At 42.7% G+C, this 19,814-nt stretch overlaps 1 protein-coding gene across 8 annotated transcripts in view; it reads right to left on the bottom strand.

The window, feature by feature from the left end:
• Nucleotides 1–19,814, bottom strand: part of OPHN1 (oligophrenin 1) — a 532,200-nt gene that overhangs the window by 451,736 nt on the left and 60,650 nt on the right. The window lies entirely within an intron of this gene.

The following is a 19,814-nucleotide window of genomic DNA, read 5'->3' as shown; positions in this document are numbered from 1 at the left end:
GATCCAACTACATGCTATCTACAATAGACTCACTTTAGATCCAAAAACGGAAATACATCTGTTACGGAACCAGGCTGGAACGCTGGCAGAAAAACCAAGTGGCACTCGGAGATCTTGGTGGATTGGAGATTTTTTTTTTAATTTTTTAAACTTTTATTTATTTTTTATTTAAAAAAAATTTTAATGTTTATTAATCTTTGAGACAGAGAGACAGCATGAATGGGGGAGGGTCAGAGAGAGAGGGACACAGAATCTGAAGGAGACTCCAGGCTCTGAGCTGTCAGCACAGAGCCCAACGAGGGGCTCAAACTCACAAACCGCAAGATCATGACCTGAGCTGAAGTCGGACACCTAACTGACTGAGCCACCCAGGTGCCTCTCGGAGATTTATTTAACACCGGTGGGCTCAGAGGAGACATTCTCCAAAGGTCTGAGTGCCCAATGCAAGTGGGGAGGGTAATTTATAGCCATCAACTTCCGTATCTGTGGGGGTTTTTGCGCGCACAGCAAACAAAGGAAGAAGAACCTGGAGGAGGGGTCTCTAAGCTAGAGACCAGAGTCTGTTTTAGCCCTATTGGCCATCTTTGGCATACTTTATTCACTTCTCCAACATTGCCCCCTTTGATGCCTTTTAAAAAAACTTTTAGTAGGCATCACCTTTCAGTTTGACAGGTTGGTATTCTAGGAAGACTAAGGTACGTGCAGTAGTTTGGGGAGCAACAGTGTTTTCAATAAAACATACCACGGCATTCAGGATAAAGGAGCCGATGGATAAAAGTAAAATTATGGAGAGGAGGGGCCCCGCCAGGGCAGGAAGCCAGGATGCCCAATCCGTGAGATCCCATCCTTTCCATTGATTGATACTTTCCTGTTGTCTACGTTGAATTCTTTCCTTGAGTTCCTTAACCTTAGTTGTAACTATTCCTGACTGGTTCTGGTTTCCCCAGAAAGATGCAAGTCCCTTCTTTTTCTGAAGTGAGGAGGTCGAGGGCTCACCTATTTTGGAGGGTCACTGCCGCCAGAGAGTTTATTTGGTTTTGTAAGGTTACCAGAGAATCTGCCACCTGTTCCATGTCTTCATTTATCTCTTGAGATAGTCTATGGTATAGTCCTACGGCTGAACCTATGCCCCCTATTCCAGTTCCTATTCCAGTCACAATTCCCGCTCCTATCAGAATGGGTAGCAGGACTGCCTGTTTAGCCCAGGACTTGGGGCTAAAGCTGTTAGGAGCTGATTTCCAGTGTATACGGATATCTCAGGGGTTAGGAAGACAGAATAACATATCTGAGTCCAGTTGGCCTCTAAGCATCAGTAGGCCAAATTAGAACACAGAACAACCCAGGGGTTGAACACAGGGTTGCATTCCTCTTTAAGGTTATATTTCTTCCGCATAGAGAGGTGCTGTTCATACCTTCAGGGACTGTACAGATTAAATTGTCGGCATTTGTGAGACGGACCCCAGTGGCCAGGGGTCCAATTAAGACAGAGGTGTTAGTTTTGAGATTTTCAGGAGCCTCCCAGGTCAAAGGGATGGGAGTGGCTAAGTAAGGCCTACAGCTGAGGGGCAAGCACATCCAGCAGGTTTGGGTGTGATTGTCTATTTTATGGAGGACTCGTAGAGTAGTGTTGGCCCAATGCTGGAGTGGGGAATTGGTAAGCATCCGATTGAGAGCTGAAAGGTTCAAACCTCGGCAGGCTGCAGGGGGAGTGGTCACCTTTATGACTTGTATTACCCTATCCTGGGTATCCTTTATAACTTTTTGAAGGACCCTGTCTTGCACCACTCCCCCGTCTGAGATCTCCCATTGAGGAAGGTAAGTGTAACAAGCTCGTTTCCCTCTCTGGAGGCTCTTGTTGTGACATGGGTTCCTGACATTTTGGGTTATCTCTATGGTCCAATACTTAGTCCTTGGGGCACTGGGTGACTGACAGAGAGTGGGTATTTTTCCCTTGTAGCAATCTTTGTGGAGGGAGGTAAAGGCGCTGAATGCCCTTGACCCCCTTATTGTCATACAACAATCCTAGGAGCAAGGTGGGTAAGCGGCAGTTGTGAGGGTGAGAGTGGTTATCATAATATACAGGCAATATTTAACAATCCTCCCATCCATAGGCGGTATGTGAAACCTAGCATGCATCTTTTGTCCCATGTCCAACTTGTTGGTGCAGTCTCTATCAGCCCAACAGTAAGAAATAAGATCAGGGCTATGACACCAGTAAGGAGCAAGGGCTGGCAGAGTTGCATCCAAACCCCTGGGCTAGGTTCATGCGTTGATTCCTCGAGCTTCTGCTGTGTGCAGGCCAGCCAGTTTCTGGGGTGTGTCTGGAGCAGGGCTGGAGGTCTCAGGGACCAGTTTCCCTTTTGAGGGTCAGTTTAAGCAGGTTGACTGGATCTGGATCACTTTGCCAGGTTGTGGGTTCTTCTGAGTTGGCCTTCTAAACTCTGGAGTGATGGATCCATGGGGTAATACCTGAAACTTTAAGAGCTGTAGGAATTGTTAGAATAACAGTATGAGGCCCAGTCCACCGTGGTTTAAGAGGTTTCCTCTTCCAAACTTTGACCCACACAGAGTCTCCTGGCTGAAAGGGGTGAATGGGGGTCCCTAAGGAAATTGGGGCCCTCTCTATGGTATATCTCTGTAACTTATTTAGGACTACCCCCAAGGTCTGGAGCTGTTCTCTTATTCCCTTGTCTCCAATCTGGTGTAGGTCTCCTGGGAGTTTTCCTAAACATGGGGGGGGGGGGTTGCCCATATAATACCTCAAAAGGGGAGAATCCCAGTGCCCCACACATGCATCGGGCACGCAGGAGGGCCAGTGGTAGTAAATCTGGCCATGGAGGTTAGTCTCTTGGTGGAACTTAGCCAGGGTTTCCCTGAGGGTGTGATTTATCCGCTCTACTTTCCCTGAGCTCTGGGGTAGGTAAGCAGTGTGTAGTTTCCAGGTAATATTGAGGGACTTTGTCAGGGTTTGTGTAATGTCTGCCACAAATGCAGGTCTGTTATCACTGTGTATGGTTAAGGGTAGACCAAACCGAGGCACAATCTCCCGTAGAAGGGCTTTGGCCACCTTGCGACTTCGTTCCGTTCTGGTCGGGAATGCTTCTACCCATCCTGAATATGTGCAGATTATTACAAGAAGGTACCTGAATCCTTTATTTGGTTGTATGTTGGTAAAGTCCACCTCTGTCTTCGAAAGGGGCGGCCCCCATCCTTTGTGTGCCAAGCAGGGGCCGTGGGGCAGACCAAGCATTGTTTTTGGCACACGTTACACATTGTTCACTGACAGCTTGGCATAATGCCAGCAGCTGGCTGATATAGTAGTTCTTTTTGAGGAGGGCCTCTAGTGCAGTTTTCCCTAGGTGTGTGAGTTGATATTCCTTCACTAGGTGCTTTCCCATAGACAAGGGGACAAAGATGTGTCCATTTGGCAATGACCCATCAACCCTCTTTGCTTAGTCTGCCCCCTTCTGTTGAGGCCCAACTTCTTTCTTCCTTTGTGTACAGGGGCGGGGAGGCTTCCCTCTGGGACGCAAAAGTCACAGTGTAGGTAGGAGCTTCATCTGGGTCACCACAGGCTGCCGCTCTGGGTGTTCTGCTGGCCAGGTGATTTCCTTGAGTTATGGGGTCGTCTCCTTTCTGATGTCCTTTACAGTGTAGGATAGCTACCTTGTCTGGCAGCCATACGGCCTCAAGAAGCTTTAGTATTCTTTCCTTGTTTTTGATAGTTTTACCTGCAGCAGTAAGGAGGCCTCTTTCTTTATAGATGGCCCTGTGTACATGCACAGTAGCAAAGGCATACTGAGAATCAGTGTAAAGTTAACTCATTTACCCTTGCTAAGGATGAGGGCTCGGGTTAAGGCTTACAGTTTAGCTTGTTGTGCCCACCATCCTCCTAGCAAGGCCTTGGCTTCCAGAACTTCAGTGGTTGTGGTTACCACATATCCTGCTCTTCAGCTGCCCTCTTGTAAATAGTTGCTCCCACTGCTGAACAGGGTGATCTCTAGGCTTGTTATAGGCTGGTCTTGGAGGTCCGGGTGGCTAGCATAGACTTCATCCACTACTCCACTACAGTCATGTTCGGGCTCTCCCTCCTCCGTGGGAAGGAAGGTGGCTGGGTTTAGTGTTCTTACTGTTTTGAGAGTGACCCCTGGGTTTTCATAGAGAAGGCCTTGGTATTGTGTCAGCCGAGAATTGGAGAGGAAACGATATCCTTGGGTGCTCATGAGGGACATGACCGCGTGTGAGACCTTAACATTAAGTGTTTGTCCCAGTGTGAGTTTGTCTGCCTCCTTGATGAGCAGGACTGTGGCTGCCAGCGCTATGAGGCACGGTGGCCATCCTGCAGCCACAGGGTCAAGTTTTTTTGATAGGTAGGCCACTGGCCGTTGCCAAGGCCCCATACTCTGAAGGAGCACTCCAAGGGCTATTTTTTCCTTTTCATGTACGAAGAGGTTAAAGGGCCTTTCTATGTCAGGCAAACCCAGGGCTGGGGCTCATCCCAGATCCAACTTTATTTCTATGAAAGCGGCCCTTGCTTCCTCAGTCTATGCGAGGGGCTCCCGGTCTGGCCCTCCCAACAGGTCATAGAGGGGCCTCCCTATGGCTGAGAATCTAGGAATCCAAATGTGACAGAACCCTGCAGCCCCTAAAAATTCACGCAAGCCTTGTTTTGTTTGGGGCTATAGCAGTGTGGTGATAACTTTCTTCCTTTCCAGTCCTAGTTCTTTTTCCTTTTGTGAGGAGGAAGCCTAAGTATCAGCCCTACTGCTGACAAATCTGTGCCTTTTTCCAAGAGGCCCAGTACCCCGAGTAGGATAGGAACTGCAGGAGGGCCTTGGTACCTTTCATATAGTCTTCTTGGGTGTCACTGGCAAGGAGGAGGTCATCTACATATTGGAGGGCACACACACCCTGTGGTTTCCCTCGGAACGTCGGTGAGGTCTGCAGCTAGTGCTTCTCCAAAAAGAGTGGGCGAGTTCTTGAAACCTTGGGGAAGTAGTGTCCAGGTCATCTGCATCTGGCGCCCTGTAATGAGCTCAGTCTATTCAAAGTCAAACAATGGTTGATTTTGAGGAGCCATGCAGAGGCAGAAGAAAGCATCCTTTAGGTCGAGGCATGTAAACCATCTGGCTGACCCCGGAATTTGGCTGAGGAGAGTATACGGGTTCGGAACCACTGGGTGTAAGGAAACAGTTACTTTGTTAATGGCCCTCAAATCGTGTACTGGTCGGTATCCTCCTCCTGGCTTCTTTTTTTTTTAATGTTTTACTTTTTTTTGAGACAGAGAGAGACAGAGCATGAACAGGGGAGGGGCAGAGACAGAGAGAGACACAGAATCTGAAGCAGGCTCCAGGCTCTGAGCTGTCAGCACAGAGCCCGATGCAGGGCTCGAACTCATGGACCGTGAGATCATGACCTGAGTCGAAGTAGGATGCTTAACCGACTGAGCTACCCAGGCACCCCTCCTCCTCCTGGCTTCTTGACTGGCAAGAGCGAGGTATTCCAAGCCGATTGGCACTCAATTAGAATACCTGCTTCTCTGAGCTTGGTCAGGTGCTCTCGTATACCCATTCTAGCCTTGAGTGGAAGGGGGTACTGCCTTTCTCTCTGAGGTTGGGATCCAGGGATCAGGTCAACAATGATGGGGGCCTGATTCCAAGCTAGTCCAGGTGGGTTATCTTCAGCCCATACAGAGGGGAATGTAAGCCTGAATTCTGAGGGGCTACAGGGTAAGGCCTGGGCACAGAATAGTCCCCATTCTTCTTCCCTTGGCAGGGTAATCGCCAAGACCAGGGTTTCCTTCTGCCTGGTTTAATTGGAGGCTAGTGTGTCCAGTGGGTTCAAAAGTTATCTGGGCCCCAAGTTTGGAGAGCAGAACCCATCCCAGGAGAGGAATCGGGCAGTCAGGTAAGTAGAGGAACTCATGCCAGACCTTGTGACCCCCAAGTTCACATTGTCGAGCTTGACAGAAGGGGTGCTGCAATCACCTGTGTCCCAGTAGCCTCAAGTATGGTTGCTGTCTTTTGGCTTAAGGGAGCCACTGGGGAAGTAACAATGGAGTATTCAGCCCCAGTGTCAATCATGAGTTATTGTTCAGCCCCCTACCTTCATTTCGAACGTGGGCTCATGGGGGCCAAGAGAGAAAGAGCCCAGTCCCCCTCAGTCCGATTCTACCCCAGCCAGACCAACGAGGTTCTCACCTTGAGGTTCCTCCAGGTATCAGCTGGGTTTTGAGCGCCTCTTCCAATTCAGACATTCATTCTTCCAGTGTCCCTTCTCTTTGCAGTACAGACATTGGTCCCTTCCTAAGGGGGCTCTGGGATTCCCCCCTTTTGGTGGTTGGGTTCTTCCCATCTTCGCAGCATCTGTTTCTTTTAGTGCTTCTGTGAGAAGGGTGGACTTCTTTTTTAGTCTTCTCTCCACTTCTCTTTTGGCTGCGACTTCTCTGTTCATGAAAACTTTATTGGCGACCTCTATCAGCTGAGTGATATTCATCCCGGCAAAGCCTCCAACTTCTGGAGTTTTCTTCTGATATCTGGGGCAGCCTGTGCCACAAAAAAGGTATTTACCATCTGTTGACTTTCTGGTACCTCGGGGTCTAACAGGGTATATACATGGAATGCTCCACATAATCTTTCATAATAGTCTCCGGGAGACTCCCCAGAGTGCTGTGTGACTGACAGTATTTTAGTCATGTCCATGGGCTTTTTGGCTCCAGCTCAGACTCCCCGAAGGAGGGCTTCCTGGTATCATTGGATGTGGGCCTGTCCTTCTTCTGTGGTGAAATCCTATGTTGGGCATTCTACAGGTGCGGCAGCTTGAGCCCAGACAGCAGGGTCATTGATCCCTGGAGGTGCGTGATCTTCTAGATACTGTTGTATTTCTCTCATTCCTCTTCTTTCTTCTGTATTAAACAGAGTATGGAGTAACTGTTGACAATCTTCCCAAGTCAGTCGGTGGGTCTGGAAGGGGACTCCATCAAGTCGACCATTGCTTATGGCTTTTCAGAGTGTTATGGAGTGTTCCATTTCCAGTTGAGGTCAGTTGTAGAGAAAGGTTGATAACACATCATGGAACAGCTGGGCTGGACTATTCTGTCCTCATTCTGCCTTTCAGGCTCCCTCGTCTCCCTTACAGGCATTTGTAGAGCGTTAGGTCTGGGTCTGGGGCGCAGGCTGGTGGCTGGCTCCTGTTGGGGAGGGTCTCTGGGTGAGAGAGGGGCTGGAAGATGGGTGGCGCCAACTGCAGCGGCAACCTCAGCAACTAAGGTGGCAGCAGCAGAGAGACAGACAGACGGGGCAGGAGTTTCAAGCTCAGGGGAAAGGGAGGGAGCTTGGCGAGTCATAATGAGGTGGAAAGACAATATCTTCCTCCGTGTCTCCTTTAAATATTAGAGGAGCAGTGGGTCGCTTCTTTGGCTCCTTGGGTGAGCCTCCAGATAAAGTGGCTAAAACCTGGCTCTGTTTGCTAACAATGAATTGCACCTAAAGCGGGGGATTTTGGGCAATTTCAAGCCAGGAGTCGATGTATGGAAATTGATCAGGGTGTCCTGGGTTCCCAGTGACTATTAGCCAAACCCGCTGCACTATTTGAGCATCTAATATCCCTTCTGGGGGCCATCCTACATTAAATATGGGCCACTTTAGTTCACAAAAGGTCCTTAACTTCCTGGGTGTCATTTTCACCCTGTAATTGCCTGAAAATCCTTTTTTAAAATTTCTGAGCATGACCTGTAAAATCATAGGCTTACTCTGTTTTGATCCCATTATTAATTTCTTTCTTGTGTTCGGTGTCGCAAAGACAGACAAAGGGAGGGTATCCCCTTGGATGAGAGGACCAATCAGATACTCCTCTGGTCGTGTTCTCAAGGGAAAGTTTATGTGAGGTTTGGCCATAGTGGACTCAGCTTTGTGACCTGCAATTGGAATCTGATCCGATACCACCCTAGACCTTATACTCTTACCACGACACAGGAGAGCCCATTCAGACTCTGTAGACTTTTGGGGACCTTAAGGGTGCCTGTCTATGGAGCCACAAACTCAAACTTGACTGGCAAGCCTGGCCGAGCCACACATTCTCTCTCTCTCACACACACACACACACACACACACACACACACACACACACACACGCCAGAGTCTATTACATTCCCTTCCACAAAATTTTCTACCTGTGAGACCTATTAAGGCCTCTGGGGATTGATCAGGTCTCCCTTCCACCCTTTTGGGTGGGCCTGACTTCCTTGGGGCCCCGGCCTTACCGGTTCCGACGTCGGGTCCAGGTCCTCACCTACCAGGTCTCTTTGAGTCCTGCGGAAACCACGGAGCAGGCCGGCCTGAGGCAACCGAGAAGACTGCTGAAATTCAGGCAGGGCGTGCCTTCTCCCTTGCGATCCCTTGCTCCATCACCACCTCACCGTTCTCCCAAACTGGTGGCAACAATGGGCCAGTGCGGTTGGGTTTCCCGATCAGGGAACCAAGTATGTTACGGAACCAGGCTGGAACACTGGCGGAAAAACCAAGCAGCACTCGGAGATCTTGGTGGATGGGAGATTCATTTAACAATGGCGAGCTCAGAGAAGACTGTTTCTCCAAAGGTCTGAGTGCGGAATGCAAGTGGGGAGGGTAATTTATAGTCATCAGCTTCCATATCTGTGGAGGTTTTTGCACATACAGCAAACAAAGGAAGAAGAACGCAGAGGAGGGGTCTCTAAGCTAGAGACCAGAGTCTGTTTTAGCCCTGTCGGCCATCTTTGGCATACTTTATTCACTTCTCCAACACATCCAAAGAAATAAAAGATAGAAAAAGCTATTCCATGCAAATAGTAATCAAAACAGTATGGTATTGGAATAAAAAAAGACACACAAATCAATGGTACTGAATAGAGAGCCCAGAAATAAACCCATATATACAGTCAAATTAATTTACAACAAAGGAGGCAATAATATATAATAGGGAAAGGAAAATCTCTTCAATAAATGGTACTGGGAAAACTGGACAGCCACATGCAAAAGAATGGAACAAGACTACTACTATCTTAACATCATACGCAAAAATTAACTCAAAATGGATGAAAGACTTGAATGTAAGACCTAAAACCATTAAACCCCTTGAAGAAAATATAGACTTATAAGCTCCTTGACATCAGTCTTGGCAATGACTTTTTTTTTTTTTGGATCTAACTCCAAAAACAAAGGCAACAAAAGAAAAATAAACAAATGCAACTACATCAGACAAAAAGCTTCTGAACAGCAAAAGAAATCAACAAAATGAAAAGGCAACCTACTGAACGGGAGGAAACAATTGCCAATCATATATCTGATAAGAGTTTAATATCCAAAAAAATTAAGAACTCATACAACTAAATAGCAAACTAACAAACAAAACGCCAAACATCTGATTAAAAAATGGGCAGAGAATCTGAATAGACACTTTTCCAAAGAAGACCTACAGATGGCCAACAGACACATGAAAACATGTTCAACATCACTAGTCATTAGGGAAATGCAAACCAAAACTGCAATGAGATATCACCTCATAACTGTTAGAATGCTAGTATCAAAAACACAAGAAATAAATGGTGGCAAGGATGTGAAGAAAATGGAAAGTCTTGTGCAATGTTTGTGGGGCCATAAAATGGTACAGCCACTATGGAAAACAACATGGAGGTTTCTCAAAAGATTAAAAATAGAACTACCATATACTCTAGCAGTTCCACTTCTGGGTATTTATCTGAAAAAAATGAAAAATGTAACTCAAAAAGAAATCTGCACCCTTATGTTCATTGCAGCATTACTTAAAATAGCTAAGATATGGAAACAACCTAAGTGTCCATTGATGGATGAATAAAGATGGTGTGTGTGTATATATATGTATGTATATACACAGTAACCAAAAGAGAGGTGAGGTAGATATACTAACACACAAAATTAACTTTAATTCAGGAACTGACAAAGATGCCAAATCCATTCAGTGGAGAAAGAACAGTCTGTTCAACAAATGGGGCTGCAACAAGTTTGTTTCCACAGGCAAAATAATGCATTTGGACCTTTATATTGTGTCACATCCAAAATTTACTCCAAATGAATAAAACCTAAAATAAGAGCTAAAATCATAAAACTCTTAGAAGAAAATATGGGGGCAAATCTTCATGATCTTGGACTTGACAATGAATTCTTAGATATAACAACAAAATCATGAGCAACAAAGAAAAAAAGATAAATTGGATTTCATTAAAATTTAAAAATTTTGTGTACCAAAGAACATCATCAAGAAAGTGAAAGACGGCCTACAGAGTGGGAGAACATATTTGGAAATCATATAGCTGATAAAGGTTAATAGCCAGAACATAGAAAACTCCTATAGCTCAGTAACAGAAAGATAAATAATCCAATTTAAAAATGGGCAAAGGACTTGAATAGACATTTCTCCAAAGAAGATCTACAAATGGCTAATAAGCATATGAAAAGATGCTCAGTCTTAGTCATTAGAGAAATGAAAATAAAATCTGTAATAATATATTCTATTCACACCTACTAGGATGTGGTTTTAACAAAAGAATAACTAGCAAGTGTTGGTGAAGATATGGAGAAGTTGGAACCCTTGTATATTGCCAGTGGGAATGTAAAATGGTACCGCTGATGTAGAAAAGTTTGAAACTCCTCAAAAAGCTAAACATAGAATTACCATATGATCCAGCAAATCTATTCCTAGGTATATAACCAAAAGAATGAAAACAGGTATTCAAACAAAAACTTGTTCACAAATGTTCCACAGTAGTCAACATGTGGAAGCAACCTAAATGCCTATCAACAGATGAATGGATAAACAATATGTGATATATATATATACAGATATATATATCTGTATATATATATACATATACACATACACACACACCCCACGTGGAATATTCATTACTTGGCAATAGGAAGAAATGACATAGTGATTGATACATGCTACAAAATGAATGAACCGTGAAAACATTATGCTGAATGAAATAAGTCATCTATAAAAGGACAAATACTACATTATCCCACTTATATGAAATATCTAGAATAGACAAATTCATACAGACAGTAGATTAGAGGTATTAGAGGTTACTAGGGACTGAGACTGAGGGTAGGGCTAATGGGGAGTTGTTTAATGGCTATAGAGTTTTTGTTTGGGATGATAAAAATATTTTAGAAACAGTGGTGATGTTTATACAACATTATGCATGTAATGCCATTGAATTGTACACTTATAAATGTTCAAAGTCACAAATTTTATGTTATATATATTTTGCCAAAATACAAAAACTTAAAAAGAAGTAGGCAATCTGCCACAGAACCTATGCTTTTGATCACTATGGATGATATCTCAGCCCCCTCCAGCTCTAAGTCCCTGACAGCTTCCATATCTGTAAAATATGAATAATAATCTCTGCCCTGCCTTTCTTATCCTTGTTGTAAGAATCAATTTAAATAGGGAACAACACAAGGCTTTCTAAACTGCAAAGGACTGAAGTCAGATGCCTCTTGGAGCTTACACATAAACCACCACAATAAGTTGATACTCAGTACTATGCTATAAAACATATTTGTTTTGCCATATCTTGCAGCTCAGAGGCAATTTCAATTACACTATCAGTTTCCAATGACACTACCTCTAACCCGTAAAACTTCACACTTGACCAGACTGGTAGGAATCTCTGGTCTGGCTGATTGTGGTTACAACTTTCCCAATAACAGTATACTTTTTCAAGGTATCTTACACATGCCTATCACAAAAGATTAATTCATGTAGGATCTCAGAACACAGATCAAAGAGGAAGTAAAAAGCAAACAAACAAAGAAAAAAAAATATGGAAGATTCCAGCTCTTTCTCAGGGACACTAAGGAGAGTTCCTGGGGAGCCAACAAGGTATGCAACGCCAGAGAGCATAGTGGGAATCAACAAAGTGGCAGTGGTATCCAGCTTTCGAAACAGCTTCCAGACCAAGACCTACCACAGGCACAATCAGCTTCCTGAGAAGGTTCTTCAGCCTTTTCAGATCTGCTAAGCAGAATGTTTTAGAAAGACTTCCCAGAGGGTACCTGGCACATCACCCCACTGTTGGCACCAAAGTAAGAGAGTTCACAGAAAAACACGGTCTTGGACTAAATTCGCTTAGAGAAGAGAAGGCAAAAGACTCCCCACACAGCTAGTAAAGAGCATCCTGAAGTGAAAAGCCAAGGCCAAGACCTTTAAACAAGGCTGTGAGGCCACAACTCAGTAACAGTGTATCTCAGTATTCTGCTTTATACACACTCAAAGTCCAGAACCCCATTTGCCCTTACCTATTCAGAAGAAAATTCTTGAATTCTTTCTGATTTCCATAATATCTGACTTCATTTCTTATTTCCTGTTTTTGGCTACACACTTTTGACTTGTACTGAACTGGCCTTGGCCTCAGCACCCCTCCCAACTGGGAATTGCTGTGATTTCCTCACTACAAGTACTTTCAGCCATCATCTCAGTAGAACCCATCTGCCAGAATCTACCTTAGCACTGATCCATGTTCTCCAACATCCATGGAAGGGATTAAAAAGAGACAGTGTATTATATGTTATCAAATTTTGTAAGTCATAACGTAAAATACCAAAATTTGAAACTCTGTAAGTAATAATAATGGCTACTACTATCTACTGTGTGCTACGTGTTTACACATAGAGTCTGGAATCTTCACTTCATCTTTAGAGGTTAGGTCCTATTATCATCTCCATTTTTGAGGAAAGAAAAGTGAGGCCATGAGAGGTTAGATGATTTCCCAAGGTGTCACAATTAATAAGTAACAGAGATTTTTCAACAAATGTTGTGGAGCAATTAGATACCATAGACAAAAACAAACAAACCACTTTAACCTAAACCTTTCACCTTATACAAAAATGAACTCAAAGTAGACCATAGATCTAAATGTAAAACCTAAGGGTGCCTGGGTAGCTCAGTCGGGTGTCTGACTCTCGATCTCAACTCAAGTCTTGATCTCAGGGTTGGGGGTTCAAGCCCTGCACTGGGCTTCATGCTGGGTGTGATGTCTACTAAATAAATAAATACCCTAAAACTATGACACTTCTACAAGAAAACATAAGATAAAAATTTTAGTAATCTAGGGTTATGTGACATGTTCTTGGACACCATAAGTATAATACATAGAGAAGAAGTAAATACATTGGGCTTCACCAAAACTAAAAACTATTGCTCTGTTGAAAACTCTAATGAGAAAATTTTCAATATTAAGCCACAGAGTAGAAGAAAGTATTTTCAAATTACATATCTGATAAAGGACTCATATCCAGAATACATGAAGAATTTACTAAACCAAAAGTTAGAAAACAGGGCCACCTGGGTGGCTCGGTAGGTTAAGCGTCTGACTTCAGCTCAGGTCATGATCTCACAGTTCAGGAGTTCAAGTCCCATGTTGGGCTCTGTGCTGACAGCTCAGAGCCTGGAGCCTGCTTCAGATTCTGTGTCTCCATCACTCTCTGCCCCTCCCCCACTTGTGCTCTGTCTCTCTGTCTCTCTCAAAAATAAATAAACATTAAAAATAATAATAATAAAAAAGTAAGAAAACAAACAACCCAATTAGATATTGGGCAAAACAGTTGAACAGATACCTGATGAAAGAAAATATACAGATGGCAAACAAGTACATGAAAAGATAATCAGGGGCACCTGAGTGGCTCAGTCAGTTGAGCATCCAACTCTTGATCTTGGCTCAGGTCATGATCCCAGGGTTGTGGGATTGAGCCCCACATCAGGCTCCACACTGAGCGTGGGGCCTGCTTGAGACCCTCTCTCCCTCCCTCCCTCCCTCTCTCTCTCTCTCTCTCTCTCTGCCCCTGTCCCCTGCTTGTGCTCTCTCTCTCTCTCTCTCAAAATAAAAAGATATTAACATCATTAGCCACTAAGGAAAAGCAAGTTAAAGCCCAGATAAGATATACTACCCACTTATTAGCATGGCTACACTCAAATATAGTGACAATACCAAGTGCTGGCAAAGATACAGAGAAAATGGAATTATCATACATTGCTCAAGAGAATATAAATTGGTATAGCCACTCTGGAAAATGGCTAGTAATTTCCTTATAAAATTAAACATGTACATATATGAGCCCACAATCCCATCCCTGGGCATTTACCCTATAGAAATGAAAACTTGCATTCACATGAAAACCTATATGACAATGATTAAAGCAGCTATATTTGTAATCACCGAACTGTACAAACAATCCAAATGTCTCTCAACTGGAGAGTGGATAAACAAACTAGTACATCCATACAGTGTAACACTACTCAGCCAAAAAAAAAGGAATAAACTATTGATACACTTGGAGGGATCATAAGGGCATCATGGTGAGTGAAAAAAAGCCAATCTTAAAAGTTCACATACTATATGATTCCATTTAATGAATATTCTCAAAATGACGAAATTATAGAAACAGATCAGTGGTTCCCCTAGGTAAAAGAACTTGAAATTGAGATCTTAGGAAAGCTTGCAGACATCTTCGAGAAATACATCAGTAGCTATAGCTGTATGCAGAAGAAAAAACTCTTTGTTGAGCAATCACATAGTGAACTACTGAAACTTTTACAAGAAACTCTTATGAGAGATGCTAATATGATGTGTTACCAAAATCTTAGAATATCAAGGACTTTCAGCAGGAAAAAACTTTCAAAATAAGAAGGAAAGACTCCTAAAGACAGCAGACACCAAGTTTTATCCAACTGTCTCAGTACCTCGCTCATAGCAGGCACTTAGGAAATGTCTGTTTTCAGTAGTGTTGAAGTTAAAGAGATCACCAGACTTCTCCCAAACTGCCTTGTCCATAGATATGCTGGGTTAGTCTATTTGATTTTGGGAAGAAAAGCTAACATTTAAAAAGTATTTATTATGTACTAAGAAATGTCAAATATGTTGTATATATTAATTCATGTAATTCTCAAAATAACCCAATGAGGTGTAGGGATGATTATGATCCTCATTTTACAGATGAGAAAAATGAGTCACAAAGAGATTAAAGTACTTGCTTCATGTCCAATCACTAAGAATAGAAGGAGCTACAATGTAATCTGGATCTAGAATTATAGTCTCATAATTATTATATAACCTTATTACTATCTTCTACAGTCTCTCTCTGATACACCCTTCAGTCACTAGGCCTTTGATTATGTTTAAGTTCATTAAAGATGCATAAATATAGCACTGTTGAAAACTTTCTTAGACAAGACAAATAAGACATATTTTCTTAGATAAATCATATAGTTATGATTTATTCAGTCAGCAAGCATTTCTTTAATACTAATTTCAGCACTAAGCACCAGGACCCAAAGAGACACAAAATATAATCCTGTCTTCAAGGAGCTCATTCTGGTGAAGGTGATTCACAAGGATCAAATGCAATTCAGTCCAGTAACTCTGACAGTGGGAAAAATATCAGGGAAGGCTTCCTGGAGGAGGGGAAATTTTAGTTGAGGATGTGAAATTAGAGGTTGTTAAAAAAAAATGGCAGGGAAGGGTGCTTCAGCAGAAGGTAATACAGCTGCAAAGGAATAAATGATAGAGACAGACAAAGAGAAAGACAAATAGAAATATCAGGGTTCAGTGATAACATGGTTCAGTGAAGGGCTGGTTGCTAGACAGGGCAAGGTTGCAGGAGTATGGCCAGCACTGTATATTTATACTACCTACTCCACAACCGAGTTTCCCATCTTTCATGCTGGCAGCCTTCAACAAGGAAGAAAGAAAACTTCCTGGGGTAAGAACAGTATTGGTCACCACTGCACTCCCAGTGCCTAGGATAGTACATCTTACAGGGTATCTTATATTAATTATACTTTGTGATTTAGAATTTAACTTAGGACTTTGTTGTCACAAAAAATTAAATGCTACTATCAGAACTGTAGATGGACTAAAAAGAATGAAAATTCAATTTTCACAGGCACTGTCTATAACCTTTCACATTGTACAGTGTTACACAACTAATAAATTTTTTATTCATATTATGCCAAGTAATCCAGAAAACACTCATTAGTTTGGTATTTCTAACGCTACTATACAGAAGAGGAAACAAAGCTTAGAGAATTGAAGTGACATAAGGTTACTGGCAGAGTCCAAACCATATGGATTCAAATCCAGTGGTTTTTTCCACAATACCACAGCAACTAGACTCAGAGTAACAAGCCAGACCCAGCTCCAACTTGCCCTTGACCTTCCTGACTGCCTCTATGCCTCTCCACACCTAACTTCTCACTTCTAAATCATTTCTTCCCTTGCAATCCCTAGGATAAATGCTTTGTCAAAACATAATATGGAAGTTTGTTAACTTATCTAAATGAAAAGTTAAAACTATAAATTTGCAGCCACTACCTCTTACATCTGACAAACCCTGTCCCAACCCCTTGACTGATCATACCATCGGATTATATAACTGACTTACTTGTCATCTACTTTCTCAAACAGAATTTAAGTTCTTTGAAGACTAGTATTTTTGTCTTCTGCCTTCAGCTCCACCCTAGTGTCTACAGAAGTGCTTGGTGCATAGTAATTGTTCAATAAAGATCCATTAAATGGGAGTGCCTGGGTGGCTTAGTCGGTTAAGCATCCGACTTAGGCTCAGGTCATGATCTCACCGGTCCCGAGTTCAAGCCCCACATTGGGCTCGTGCTGACAGCTCAGAGCCTGGAGTCTGCTTTGGATTCTGTGTCTCCCTCTCTCTCTGCCCCTCCCCCACTCATTCTATTTCTCTCTCACTTTCTCTCTCAAAATAAATATTTTTAAAAAGATGCATTAAATGAATGAATTTACTCTTTGGCTAATATGCAAGGCCTTTCACAGTTTGACTTGCACAACGGTCTCCCTCACCATCTTCCAATCTCCAACCTATCTAAAGATTCTCCTGACATGCTTCCAGGCCTTCCTACCCCTATGCTTGTTTGTTGTTCTCATCTACATTTAGGTAGAACCTACTTATTTCTAGAAGCCTCCTTTAATCACACCAGCCCATATTAATCTCACTTTCTACTAAGCTTAACAGTATCAACCATCTGTGACATGTGTATGGCATTCTCTAAAGTGTAGTGCTATATTATAAACCAGCAATCAACTAGATTGGGAACTTCTTGAGGATATGATTTCTGTTTCAGTCTTCTCTGCATGCCACTTTGCTTCTGTACCAGTACCTGATATATAGTAAGTAATCAATAAATACTAATTTACTCACAACTTTGAGTATAGTTGATACACAATGTTAAATTAGTTTCACATGTACAACATAGTGATTTGACAAGTTTAAACATTATGCTATGCTCACCACAATTGTTGCTACCACTTCTTACCATACAATGCTATTACATGATTATTGACTATGTTCCTTATGGTGTGCCTTTTATCCCATGACTTATTCATTCCATAACTGGAATCCTGTATCTCCCACTGCTCTTCACCCATTTTGCCTATCCTCCCAACTCCCTTCCTTCTGGCAACCCAGTGGTTCACTTACCAGTTTATGATAGAACATCTCAAATCATGGGTCACATTGACAAAAAGGAGGGAAGACTATGCTTGATCCTATCACATGACTAAAGTGTTAAAAGCTATGGAGTCAGGGAAGAGAAGGAGAAGATGGTGGCAGTGTAGGAGCACCCTAGATACTCCTCATCCCATGAACACAAATAACTATCAAATCATCCTAAATAGCACTAAATCAACCTTAAGACTGGCAGAACGCACTCCACAACTAAAGACAGACAAGAGGCCACATCAAAGAAGGTAGAAAGTACCTTTTGTCTTGGGAGAAAAAAAGACCAGGGCCACTGCAGTGGGGAGGTAGCTGCAGCATGGAGAAGGGTGATAGACCAGCACACAGGGGAGCTCAACACGGGAAAAATAAATCTCTATAGCAATTGATTTGTAAAGTGAGAGGGGCCAATTTTTGTGAGTTCTTGCAACCAAAGGAGTTTAAAACCTAGAGTTTTAAAGGTCAATGGGCTTGGCTTGGATAGAGCCTGAAATGCATTGTGCTGCTCTTGGAAAGAAGAAAGGCAAACAATGCCTGGACATTCAGCATTGAAACAGTAATCTGAAGAGCACATGTACACACAGTGGAGGGGGTATTTGCTCATTTTGGAGTATGTCCCAGAGAGGCAGCATTCATGGAAAGACCTCTCTGGGAACAAAGAAACTGGCAGTCACTATTTCCCTCTGCTGTCTCTCAGCATAAACACAGAGCCACCTTTGGGAACTAATGCAACATTGACACTTGCTACCTAACTTGCTTACATCAAACCCTGCCTATCCATGCTGTGGTGAAACCACCATTCCCAGCCATGCTCTTCTCAGTCCCAGAGTGGCAAGCCCCCTCCCCTAGAAGACTGGCCCAAACCCCAGCTCACACCATGTCTGCTGACCAGGGAGTTTTGCAGAGCCTCAGTTCTGGTGGTGGTGACAACAGATCTCATTTAACAAGCAGACCAGGGCATACCTAGTAAACACTTGCCATATTCAGGCCAGGGACCAAACACGGCCCACAACAAACAAAGAGAGCCTCTGCAGACAACTGGCCTGAAGGATAAAGCAGCCAGGACACAAATGCAGGGCACATAGAGCACACATTGGAGACACTTCTAGAAGCACCAAGCCCTGTAGAACAGGGGACACTACAAGGAACAGACAGCAAAACAAGACCTCTTCTTCATAACAAGAAAGAACAGGAAATATAGCTGACTGTTCTTACCTTCAAGAACAGGAAATATAGCTGACTTTCCTAACACAGAGAAACAGGCACAGAGACTTAGACAAAATGAGAAGACAGAGAAATTTGTCCCAGATCAAAGAATAGGACAAGGCCATGGCTAGAGATCTAAGCACAACAAATATAAGTAACTTGCTTGATGGAGTATTTAAAGCAATGATCATGAGGATACTCCTTAGACTTGAAAAAACAGTGGAAGACATCAGAAAGACCCTTAACACAGAAATAAAAAAGAACCAATCAGAGATGAAGAGTGGAATAAATGAGATTAGAAACATGCTTGATGCAAAGAACAGCAGGATGAAACAAGCAGAAAACTGAATTAATGATCTAGAAGATAGAGTAATGAAAAGTAACCAAATTGAACAAAGAAGAGAGAAAACAGAATTACATAAAACAAAAATAGATGTAGGGAACTCAGTGACTCCATCAAACAGAGAACAGAGAAAGGGGGGAAGAAAAGTTATTTTAAGAAAGAGCTGAAAATTTTCCCTAATCTGAAAAAAGATACAGATAGCCAGATCCAGGAGGCATGGAGAACCTCCAACAAAATCAACAAAAGGATATCCATACCGAGACATATTGTAATGAAATTGCCAAATACAGTGATAAAGAAAAAAATATATTAAGTTTAGAGGATATATATCTAAACCTAATAAAGGCCATTTATGAAAAACCCATAGTTAATATCATCCTTAATGGGGAAAAACTGACAGCTGTTTCTCTAAGGTCAGGAACAAGACAAGGATGTCCACTCTCAACACTTCTACTCAAAATAATACTGGAGGTCCTAGCCACAGTAATCAGACAACAAAAATAAATAAAAGGAATCCAACGCGGGAAGGAAGGAGTAAATCTTTCTCAATTTGCATATGATATGACACTGTATACAGAAAACCCTAAAGATTTTACCAAAAAAAAACTGCTACAACTGATCAACGAATTCACTCAAGGTGCAGGATACAAAACCAACATACATAAACCTATTGCATTTCTATATACCAATAATGAAGCAGCAGAAAGAAAAATTAGGAAAACAAT

This window comes from Panthera pardus, unplaced genomic scaffold (genome assembly GCF_024362965.1).
Source record: "Panthera pardus isolate Hobbes unplaced genomic scaffold, ASM2436296v1 HiC_scaffold_27, whole genome shotgun sequence".
NCBI lineage: Eukaryota > Metazoa > Chordata > Mammalia > Carnivora > Felidae > Panthera > Panthera pardus.
This window is presented reverse-complemented; position numbering and strand designations above follow the sequence as displayed.